This window comes from Vicia villosa, unplaced genomic scaffold (genome assembly GCF_029867415.1).
Source record: "Vicia villosa cultivar HV-30 ecotype Madison, WI unplaced genomic scaffold, Vvil1.0 ctg.000133F_1_1, whole genome shotgun sequence".
Lineage (NCBI taxonomy): Eukaryota > Viridiplantae > Streptophyta > Magnoliopsida > Fabales > Fabaceae > Vicia > Vicia villosa.
In genome coordinates this window covers 726,439-738,570 of record NW_026705027.1, presented here as the reverse complement: position 1 = coordinate 738,570, position 12,132 = coordinate 726,439, and the positions used below count along the sequence as shown (strand labels likewise).

The following is a 12,132-nucleotide window of genomic DNA, read 5'->3' as shown; positions in this document are numbered from 1 at the left end:
AACTATGTGTGAACCATGTTATAGATGAACTGATGATGGTCAACTATGTGTTAACCATGTCAGGGAGTCAACTGATGATGGCCAACTATGTCAGGGATGCATTGAAGACAGTCTACTATGTGTGAACCATGGAAGATAATAATTGATGATGGTCGACGATGTGTAAACCATGAAAGATAATCAACTGATGAATCCACAGACTCTGATCCGCTGACTTTGAGTCATTGTTGAACATCCTTTCTAATATTGTAGCTTAAAATTTAATTAAAAATATTATTAAAAATATTTTTTAAATTAAATAATAAATATGTACGAAAATTTAATTTTTATTAAAATTATTTTTCATATGTATGTTTTATATGTTTCATATTTATTTTGATATGTATGTTTCTCTCTCTCTCTCTCTCTCTCTCTCTCTCTCTCTCTCTCTCTCACACACACACACATATATATATATATTAAAATAAATTTCCCATTTATTTTCCTTTTCCTCTCCTATGCTGAAAGTTTCCCACTTTTTTTCTTTGGATTCCCTCCCATATTTTAAAACTTTCCCTCTTTTATTTTCCTTTCCCTCTTATATTAAAAAGATAATTTCAGAACTTTCTGTACCACTGAACGTCCACTTTCTCTCTAATTTGACTCTCCACATTCTCTCTTGTGTTATATTTTATCTCTCTCAAAGCTCCCTCTCCCTCAAAGAAATATTTCTCCGAACAATTTCACCTATTAGTGTCTACAATCACCTTAGTTGTTCAGCAATTGAAGAAAGATTCAAATCCAAAGATTTATAATGAAGATATCTTCTAGATTCACAAGTTCGTTGATCGTTTTTACATGTCGCAAATTGGAATCCGAATGCCTATAGGTTGGTTTCAAAAACACTCTGCTTATCTTCTACAAGGCTAAACCGATTTATACACTCTTACCATATAATGCGTGTGTTACTTTTCGTTGAATTCAGGGAAGCAGGTGGAATTGCACAATCTGAATCTGAATCCTCATGTTGTAGGTTATATAGACACAATAATGTCTCCAGCGGGGGGTAGCGAGAAATGCTAGAGACGATGCACACGCTATATGATGTCGTGATAATGGAAGTCCCTCGATTTACATATTTACGGCGATTCTGATTTAACCTTTCCTTGAGTTAGATACATTTTACTTCAATGAATTCATCCGGTCGATTTTTTAAAATATTAATAATGGTATGTTTCTGCAATAGGTATGTTCCGGCTCACTTGCATCTTATGGTCACTACTTCATCATTATCCAGTAAATTAAATTTGCAAATTGATCATAGAGTCACCTTGCTGTGTTCTCCATGTTTAAGTCATAGAATTCCATAAATTTCAGATATTTTATATTTTACACTGATTTTTTCCTCAATGCTAACATGTGATGCTAAGAGTTTGTTTTCTATTATGACAGCCTCTGGGAACATTCGTCAGCTTACTATTTACAAGGAGATTGATCTTTATATTGCAAGATGCATTTGGCAACACAGTTAAAGATGGTACATGACCAATGTTTCTGATTTCTTCTTAGTATCTCCTTTGCATTTTCTCTTTCCAATTCTATTGGATGCCTCGGTACCAAAGATCAGATGAGTAGAATGCCCATTTATTTATGCCGTGTGATCACCGGTGCACAGAATGGAAAATACAATTGCTAATCTGATTGTAATATTTTTTTTAATGTCGTGAAAGTAATTATTGTAATATTTTATGAGCCTAAATTAATAGCCTTCTTTGAAAATTTCCATATGCCAAGATATGTAGTATTAAATGTCTTCCAACTTCGAGTTTCTTCATTCAATTAGACCTTTCTGGAATTTCTGTTTCGTGTATAAATCCACTGTGTCTCGTCATTAACATGGCTTTTTTTACAAGTAGTGAGTATTGGTTGGGGATATATAGCTTTAGGACAATTCATTGCCATTTTCTTTGTAATTTATACCCAGTTATTGTATGCTCACAGATACTAAAGTGCTTATCTTTTATTTATGTTAAGGTGGAGACATGAGGCAAATAGTGGTAAAAATGGCAAGAAGTCCAAATTAGCTTATAGCAGTAGCTCTTTGTAACTTAAAAAATATTGTATGATAACAACTATTATCTCTTTATAATTTATTTTTAAGTCTTATAATGTTTCTTATAACTATTCATGTAATTTATAGTTTATAATTTTTTTTATTTTACCACTATTATTTTTATTAAAAATTAAATGTTTATTTATGTCATTTTATTAAGTTATTTTAACAATTACTTTTACTAAACATTATAAATTTATTAGTCATCCTAAATTACTTTTACTTTTGCTTAACTCAATGGAAAACAATTTACTACCACAGTGAACCAATCTAGTTTTGACCATCATCCCTTCCATCACCTTATTCACATCTCAAGTTTTATGTTCCTTAATGTTCCTTAATTCTAATCTCACATTTCTAAATTATGCAACATGCATTATGTGAGGGGAAACCAACAACTAATCAATAAAATTTGGATTTAGATCCTTTGCAGTGGCTGGACAGTTCAGCTCGCATCTTGGCCGTTAAAATACTCTTCACTGCATGTGGTAATACAATCAAATAGTTGATGATAGTGCTGATTGAGCAGCATGACACAAACAGAGGACCTGTATCCATGAAATTTCCAGTCTCAGCCTGCAGAAACCAGTTTGATCAGCTTCTCTACTTGATTAGGAAAGAAGGCGATGAATAAATACGAACCTGAAAATTTCAGAAAATAAAGAATCATCAATACAAGCATCAATAAATTGTTACAAAAGTTAAAGAAACACTTACAAATAAGAACAGTTCCTAACAGCTGGAATTTTCCCTTGATCGATTCAAACGTCCCTGCAGAATGGACACATTTTAATTCTTATCATTAAAGATAACATAAAACTAAAAATAAAATAGAATCAATGCTTATCTAAACTTAGTTTCACAGTTTGAACTCCAGATAATATGCATGCTATATGTTGGTAACCAGCTTCCTCTAACTTATTTGCTGCTGCAGCATACCTTTGACAAAGAAGAAAAAATTTCAATCTACAAATCTTCTATTAGGTATAATAAATCTCAAGGCAAGTACAATACAAATTCAAATTATGCAAATTCATGAGTTTTTTCATGAACGAAAGTGATGATGTTAGAATTATCTGACGAAAATGCCTTGAGCCTTTGAGAACTAAGGTCACAGAAACATCACTGTACAAAATCACCATAAATCAAGAGCTATACAAAAAACAACAATAACTGAAAAAAACTTGTTCGTCAAAGTGACCGTTGAAAGTCCAAGTTCTACAAACAGTTAGTCTCATTTTAGCACCGTTTTTTATTCCCATCAACATCACCACCATCCATCTTCGAATCAAGCTTCGAGATGAAAAAACCCTGAATGAGAAGGGAAGAAATCAGAAGCTAAAAACCCTAAATAAGAAGTAAAAAACTAAAATGTAAAATGAGGAATTGAGGATGAAACGAAAGGAATGAAGAACTGGAGAAGATGAGGCAAGCTGAAAAGGAAATCTTGAGAAATTGGGGAAGATGAGACTGAGAAAACGTGAACTAGGAAAGAAATGTGGAGAAATAAATATTAGGTGTGAATAAATGAATATTAGGTGTGAGTGGTTTATTGGGTGTGAAGAGATCTATCATGATAATTGTGTATCTAATATCCAATGGCTATAATTGATTTAAAAAAAAAGAAAAAAAGAAAAAATGGTCTCTCACGGTGAGAGACCTATCCACCTTGTGCACCTTAGACGGCGCCTTTGAAATTACACAATACTTCATTAAAAAATTACAGTGTGTATAAGACACGCTCACACGCTTTGCATGTAGGGGTGATCGTATCCGAACCAATCCAAAAGCAAAACCGCAAATCGAACCAATCCAAACCGAAACCGCAAAAAACCGCGTTTGGTTTGGATGATTTTGGATGGTTTTTGGATTGAACCGCACGGTTTGGTTTGGTTTGCGGTTTTTATTTCACGAAACCGAACGGAACCGAACCAAACCGCATATTTAACTTAAGTTTTAAATTTTTATAATTAATTTATTATCTTTCCAAATTCAATTGCACACATCCACATCTAACGTTTTGAATTTTAATAGTTAATTTATTAACTTAAGTTTTGACATAATCCACTTAGTTTTTGTGTTTTATATATATATATATATATATATATATATATATATATATATATATATATATATATATATATATATATATATATATATATATATATATATATATATATATATATATATATATATATTCTCTACTGTCTAACATATGTATTTCATTTATAATGTATTTTTAGTTCTCTACTGTTCTTGTAATATAATTTCTTTCGTATGGTATAATATCATATATTATATTGACATTGAATTACTTTCCTTTTTTCCTTTTATTTCAGTACATTTTTATTTTATAGTGTAAACCGCAGTCAACCGAACCGATCCTAACCGCATTAGTTTGGTTTGGTTTGGTTTGGATGATTTTTAAAAAATCAACCGAACCAAACCAAACCGCATGCATTTCTATCTCGCGGTTAGGATGGCTTTTATGCTCAAAACCGAACCAAACCGCACCGCGAACACCCCTATTTGCATGAGTTAATGCTTTTTTATCCGAGAGGAGAGAGGAAGAAAAAATTGTATGTTTACACCCGTGTTGGATTTTTTTTTTTGAAGTTTTGAGATGATTAGAGTGACATCACTCATAGTCACACTTCACTCAACTATGATTTTATCATAAGTTTGTAGTTAATTTAGGAAATTTCTTAAACCACCTCCCTACTTTCTTGGTCACCTCTGCCGAAATTCTCAAAATGTCCCCTGTTTCGAAAATGCATTTTCGAAATCACTTATTTTATGAGAAAAAAATGTGGTTTCGGAAATGTACTTCCGAAAACACGAAAAAAAATGTATTTTCGGAGATGCACTTCCGAAAACACCCTTTTTTTTTGGAAGAGGGGTGTCTTCGGAGATGCATATCCGAAATATTCCAATTTTTGGTCTTGGAAAGTTTCAGATATACACTTCCGAAAAAATTCAGTAATTATTAAAAAATTAAAATCAAGCTGAATCAATACAACCCGAGAGGGTTGGCCTAGTGGGAGGATGCTTGGGTCTCAAGGGTTTGCTCCCACTGAGGTCCTGAGTTCGAAGGTGCCTAGGACCAACTTTCGGAGGCTACATGGGGCAGTAATGCTCTCGGGTGGATTAGTCGGTACGGAAGGAAGGAGAGCACTCTATTAAAAAAAAGTGAATCAATACAATTAATAGGGTATAAAATCAAGATGAATCAATACAATAAGGTGAATCAATAAAATCAAGGTGAATCAAAATTTACTAAACAATTTTAAAACTAAAAATTATTTTACTTATATAAATTAAAAAGATTCTAATTTCAATAAGTAAATTTTGAATCATATAAAATTTATTCATAAAATTAAGACAAAATCTTTTTTACATTTTTTTAAACTAAATGAAAAATTATATTTTTATCATGATTAATTATGAAAAATGATTTTTTTATCATAATTCATTATGAAAAATGATTTTTTATCATTATTATTATTATTATTATTATTATTATTATTATTATTACTTGATCTCTTTCAATATTATTATCAATCGTAGAACCAAGAATTGAAATTATTCATAACTACATTTTAATAATTGGAATTATTTTAAATTTTTTGTAATTGAAATTATTTTAATTTTTTTAATTAAAATTATTTTAAATTTTAAAATATGAATCAAAATAGAAATATATAATTATTATTATTCATAACTCCTAAATTATAGCAAAATATATAATTATTATTATTCATAACTCATAAATTATATTATATCAAATTTATGATATGTGAATTAATTAATATCCCAAAATTTTTAATTTTGGGAGGTTTTTTCAGAGATGCGTCTCCGAATTAATCAAAATCCCAATTTTTTAGATTTTTCCGGAGATACATCTCTGAAGTCTGAAAAAATCTATAAAAAAAAGTGTTTTCGGAAGTGCATCTCCGAAAACACCAAATGGGTGTTTTCGGAGATGCACTTCCGAGTCTAGGAAAATTTTAAAAAAAAAATACTTCGGAGATGCATCTCCGAAACAGGGGTAAGTTAGGGTTTTCGCTCGGGGTAACCCCAGAGAGAGATGGACAAAGAAATTTTCTTAATTTATTGCGATCCTTTATAATATTTTAATGAAATAAGTTGGTCCTTTACTTTTTTTTAGCTACAATTTAGTCATTTATTTTCCTAACGTATACACTGTTATTCTTTTTATAAATTTTTGTTTAAAAATAAATAAATGGTACTAAATTAGGTGAGGTGGCACTAACGTTGATAACATGAAATTGTTTTCATTTATCTTTATGTAATTATCCAAAATCACAATCTTCTTGGTGAATCAGCGATACAAATCCCTAGTTTCTTATCATCGTCTCCTATCGAGTTCATCTTCCCCCTTCTCTATCAATGGCCTCATATGGTACAAATGGGTCAAATCCACGTAGTCAGAACTGGGAATCATTCATTTCGAGTGCAACTCATGGCGAAATTGCACCAAGATGTCCTTGGAAAGTCAAAGTAGTGATAATAATAGTTAGGAAGAAAGGGTGAAACTTTGAGAAGCTCTTTTGGGGCTGCAGATACTTTGTGGTACGGCTATTGCGCTTTTCTTCTATGTCTTTTATGAAGGTGCTAACTGTTATATGTTAACAGAGTGAAGGTGCTAATTGTGGCTGCAATTACTTTGAGTTGTATGAAAACGAGCATAATGATATGATGCAACCAGGAATACAGAAGTCTCAATCTTCAAGATGTTCAAATTATGAAGAGAAAGATGTAGAAATCAACACACTTAGAAAGGTCATTCACAAGATCCATGGAGATGATAAGAAAATCCATGGAGATGACAACTACATTAAGGAGTTCATGAAGAACATATTGAAGATGCTAGTCTTTGTCATTATGTTTTTAGTTATGATTTTTGTATTGTTGATGAGTATTTTGATCTATAAGTGGTGATTGTGTATTTTTATGCAATATTGACTTTATTCAACGTTGATGTTTAGTTTGTGTCCAATTTCATGTTGAATTAAACACTTGTCCTGCTAGACCTTATGATCCGCTATCGCGCACAGATCAAAATGAGTAATTTTAAAAATCGTAGTTTAGCGACAATGACTCGAGTACCGTATCACGAGGATTCATGTATAAAATTTCCAACCGATTGGAACAATGGGGAGCTTTGTTTTCAGTTTTGATTAAAATAAGCGATTGAAATAAGTGATTATAAAAAGTGATTATGAAATTAAGCTAAAAAGTTAATCTGTTGATTCGGTTCCTACCTATCATCAATTAATGTGATTCCAATCTCCTAAGCGGAATTTCTATTCCTATTCTATTACAAATTTATTAACAAGCGCAATTGGTATTGTGTGATGTAGAATCCTCTTATCTGAATTAAGCAAACGGAATTAAGCTCTCGTGAATTAAGCAAACATGAATTAATCAAACACTATAACAAATTCAGCAAACGCTGACGTGATTACAATCAAGGATCATACAAACATCAAATTAAATCAACATACTCTATGAAATTTTGATTGAGCAAGCAATAATCATAAAATAAAATTAAAAGGCAAAAAAACTAAATTGAAATTATTGTAACCTCAAGGTGTCGGAACCTGAATTCAGCAAATCAACAAATGAAGTTACTTCTCCATGGATTTCCGTACCAAGCTTCCGAAATATTTTGTGATAAGTAAAAATAGACCAAGATGAACAATAGCGCGCACCTGTAATAGGTACAAGGAAAACTAGGATTTTCCCCATCTAGTTCTAACTAGGTCAAAAACATAAAAATCGGCCAAAAATTGGCCCAAAACTATTTATTTCGTAAAGTCTGAAACTTCAACGAATTATATGAGACTCCTACATTCCGAATTAACTTTTGGCTTCTATAGGAATGTTGTAGCTCTTTCTCTTATCTTTCCCACACAAATTAGAACGCACAAAATGGCATCTCATAGCTCTAGTTATGATCTGCATAGTAAACATGTATAACCGCTAAAGCTAAAAACAACATACGAAAATAAATTAAAGGCAAACATAAACTTAAATCTAAAAACATGATAAAATAGTAAAATAAACAAAAAAAAAACTAAGGAAATGCCTACGTACAATTTTAGAAGAATGTGCATCAAAATGCACTGATCACCTTAAAATTATGCTAGACCTTAAAATGAAATGTGAACAACTCAAGGACATATTTTGCTAGACCTTAAATTATGCAGTCAGGACATAATTTCACACTAAAGAAGACTTGAAGAATATGTTTGTTACACGAAAAGGGTCAGCAAGGACTTGTGTGTTATAATTTTATAGATCATAAAATTAAATGTGAGCAACTCAATTAACTTTCAAAACAATGGACCTGTAAAAACAATGTGTACAAAAAAGGCCGATTAACCAAAACAATAATAAGGCCTTAATATCATTCATAGTACATAGTAGCCATCTAAAATACATAGTATTCATCCAAAATACTTAATCATCATCCAAAATACATAATTCTAATTCAACAACATAACATCTTAAGTACAAAAACACCATCCAAAATACATAATCCAAAATACAAACAACAACCTAATTGTGTTTTCTATTAACGGACAGCTTAGGTATGGTTCTTCTTGGTGGCTGAAATGCTGCATTTGGTCCCTGAAATCTTGTAGTGCCTCTTCTTGGTGATACCCTTGTTTGGAGTCTAGGGGTTGGTTGTGTTTTACCTTGTGTAACTTGGGCTCTTCTTAGTGACAGCCTTAGTTGAAGTCTAGTTTGAAGTCTTGAGATTTCAATTTGTCTATCCAGAACCTTTTTAATTATTGGAAGTAAAGAACCAACAAAACATCAATCATGGATCTATTTTTTGCCCATTTATCAATAAGGTACCCTCTTATATCCTCTAGCATTATTACAATTGAATTTTTTTTCTTGGTCCAATTATAACGCTGTTAAATGTTTCAGACATACTATTTACCATTACATCACACTTATTACTATAATTGAACATAGACTTTCTCCAATATCTAGGAGGAATCTTCATTATGTATTTGTAGGCCTCTTTATTAAACTCCCTCATTTCCTTCTTTCCCTTTCCCATGCTTGAGGATATGTTGCATTGGCTTCCCTTCACATTATTTCCTTCAACTGCTTGTCAAGAAATCTCTTTCTAAAGTTCTTATACAAGTGTCTTACACATAATCTATGGTTAACTCCGGGTAATAGCTCTTCCACTTTAACAGTTCTATAACACCAAAGTTATTCACCAGCTCATTTAATGTACTAGCAAAATCATACCATGTTTCAAGTACCCCATGATACCTCACTACCTTAACAACACCCAGAATTTCAAAATAACTCCATCTGTCACCGTGAAACTTCTAATTTAACACTTCTCCTCCTACATATGTACCCCTATCATCAAATTGTCCCCGGTGATGAAAGTTCACATAAAAACATCCATTTTGGGGAGAGATGTACACTGTAGAAATCAGTATAGCTATGAGGGAATTGCTACTCAATCAAGCAACATTAAATGTTCAACACAATGCAACAATACTCCGAAAATCCTAAAATTTAGAAGACTGACAATCTAAACATATACCCTAAAAACCTACCAATGTTGACAATGTTAACTCATACACTACAACATTTTATTCTATGACAACACCTAATTTTAAGGTGGTAAAACTACCGTTCTCGTAGAGAGTAATAGACAACAAAATTTATATTTTATTAGGGTAGTGTATATATTTCTTACAAATTTGATGTTAACGGTTAAAAACCGTTCTAGTAGATCACAAAAAAGTGGTATATATCAATAACGGGTTGAAACCCTTCTAATATATTTTTTTTGATATTTAATAAAATATTTATTATAAGAAAATTGTCATCTGGGTGAATTGAACAGAGGAATTTTCTAATTCTCATTAAGCATTGTTCCCTTTCCAAAAATTAGTGAGCGCTAAATCCAAACTGCAGCCGTTCCCTTTCCAAAATTTGTTGAGCGCTAAAATTCTAAATCTTCCCTCCCAACGAATTCACTTGACTCTTCTTCAACCAAAACAATCAGAACAAACCCTAACCCTTTCGTTCTTCAAGAAAATCAATCTGGACCTAACCCTTTCTTCTCATCACACATGATTCTCTCCTACGTATCTGATTTGTTAGTATCAATTGGATCTCTTGTGTAAGCTTCATTGCCTTGGTCACTCGAGAACGAAGGTTAACAAAAAACATAACAATCACTCGCGAACGAGGTCTCACCACTTCTTAGTTCAATCAGTTTATCTTTCATTATCTAGGTAATCTTTAATTTGTACCCCTTTCTCATCTCTCTTGTCCTGTACGTGGCAAGCAATGCAATCGAACTGGGGAACTTGTTTTCTGCATTTTTATCACTAATAGAATGATTGGTGGAATCACTTCATAAATTGAAACTAATGTTAGTTTGAATTTTTTATTTTTTTAGGGTTTACGTTTTTTAGTTATTGGTGTACTCAAGGGTTGTAGAAATTTCAAGGGTTGGCATACTCAAATGCAGTAACTGGTGAGTTCCCTAACTTTTGAGTGTTGAGGTGATGAGTAACTATAATTGACATGATAATAAATTACTAGTAACTTTTCATAAGAGTTAGAGACCATGATTCATAGTATTTTTATGTCAATAGAGATGAGTTTGTATTTAATCACTTGTTTCTACATGCTAGTTTCTTTGTGCTTGTTCTTTATGTTCGTGCAATTAGAGAATAGTTTGTATTAATGTTAGAGAAATCAAGGTGATAAGGTGATGAACATGATAGCTTAAGCTAGTGTGTTGAACAAGTCTATGTTTGTAGGGATTTTATTTATCTATATTATTCCTTTTAACTTTTCTGTTGAAGATAAACTTTTGTTATATAAAAAAAGTAAATGATGGTTGATATTACTTATCACGTTTATAAAAAAAACTAATTTTATATTTAAAAATATATATTTTCAGTTTTTGCAACGGTTAAAAAGTGTTGCTGTAATTATAAATTGTTGTTGTTGTAATATAAGAAGAAATTGAAATTAGGGTCTATCAGAACGGCTCATCATGGACTACGGTAGAAAACCGTTGCTAAAGCAAGTAAAATGGTTGTTCCCTAAAATGAACCAATTGCAACAGTTATAATTTGCAAATGGGGTGCAGTCATTATTGTTTGGCAACGTTCTTTAAAGAATATTAAACAACGGTTATGGTTAAGACATTGTCGTTGGATAAACAACTGTTGCAAAAGGATAAGGGAACGCCTCAGATTGGCACGGTCCCAAAACCGTTCTAATAGGCAACGACAATAGATTATTTGGATTTTACAACGGTTTTCGGTCGTTTCCGCATGATAAAAATGTTGTAGTGATACCCTAAAATGAGAACCACAATCCCTAAAATGTGAACCACAAAATTAGGGAAAACGACACATACCTCAATCGTTCAGATGCTTTTCTTTTGCGTTCCTCTCCTTCTAATCCTTCTTCTCCCTTCTTTGTTCCTACCTGTGTAGTTATCCTCCTTCATCACGTCTGAGTTCGTTCTTATTTAGGTCTTTGTCACTCCTTCCATTTCCCACTCTGGTAATTAAGGATTTCATGTTTCAACTTCCTTTAAAAAGTATATAATTGTCATTTTGTTTAAATACATAAAGGAAATGTTAAAAAAAATTCCATGTCATCAACGTTACAGCCATCTCATAAATGTTAATGCCAAATATGCATTTTTAGGACGGATTTTTAAAAAAGTGTAACGGTGTATACGTTAGGTAACTTAAAGTACTGACTTGTAGCACAATAATCTTAAACAACCAACCAGGAAGGGTGTAACAAATGAGGTTGCATCATACATCAATGCGGTAACAGGAGAAACATCCTTTGATATGGAAGAGGAATCAGGAAGATTTTATGATCTTCATGGAAACTCTAAAGAGATTGATGAAGGTGGCGGACTAAGAATAGAGGAGAACAAGGTTGGAGAATATGAATTCTCTAAAATCATACTATGTGAATGTGAAAAAAAAGGATTG

General features: G+C 32.0%; 1 long non-coding RNA gene across 1 annotated transcript; it reads left to right on the top strand.

Annotated features, from left to right (window-relative positions):
• The first annotated feature begins 650 nt into the window (after positions 1 to 650).
• On the top strand, positions 651 to 2,033 carry LOC131624506 (uncharacterized). Its single transcript, XR_009290611.1, has 3 exons — positions 651 to 868; positions 965 to 1,225; positions 1,432 to 2,033. It is a non-coding gene; the product is annotated as an uncharacterized LOC131624506 (long non-coding RNA).
• The last annotated feature ends 10,099 nt before the right edge of the window (positions 2,034 to 12,132 follow it).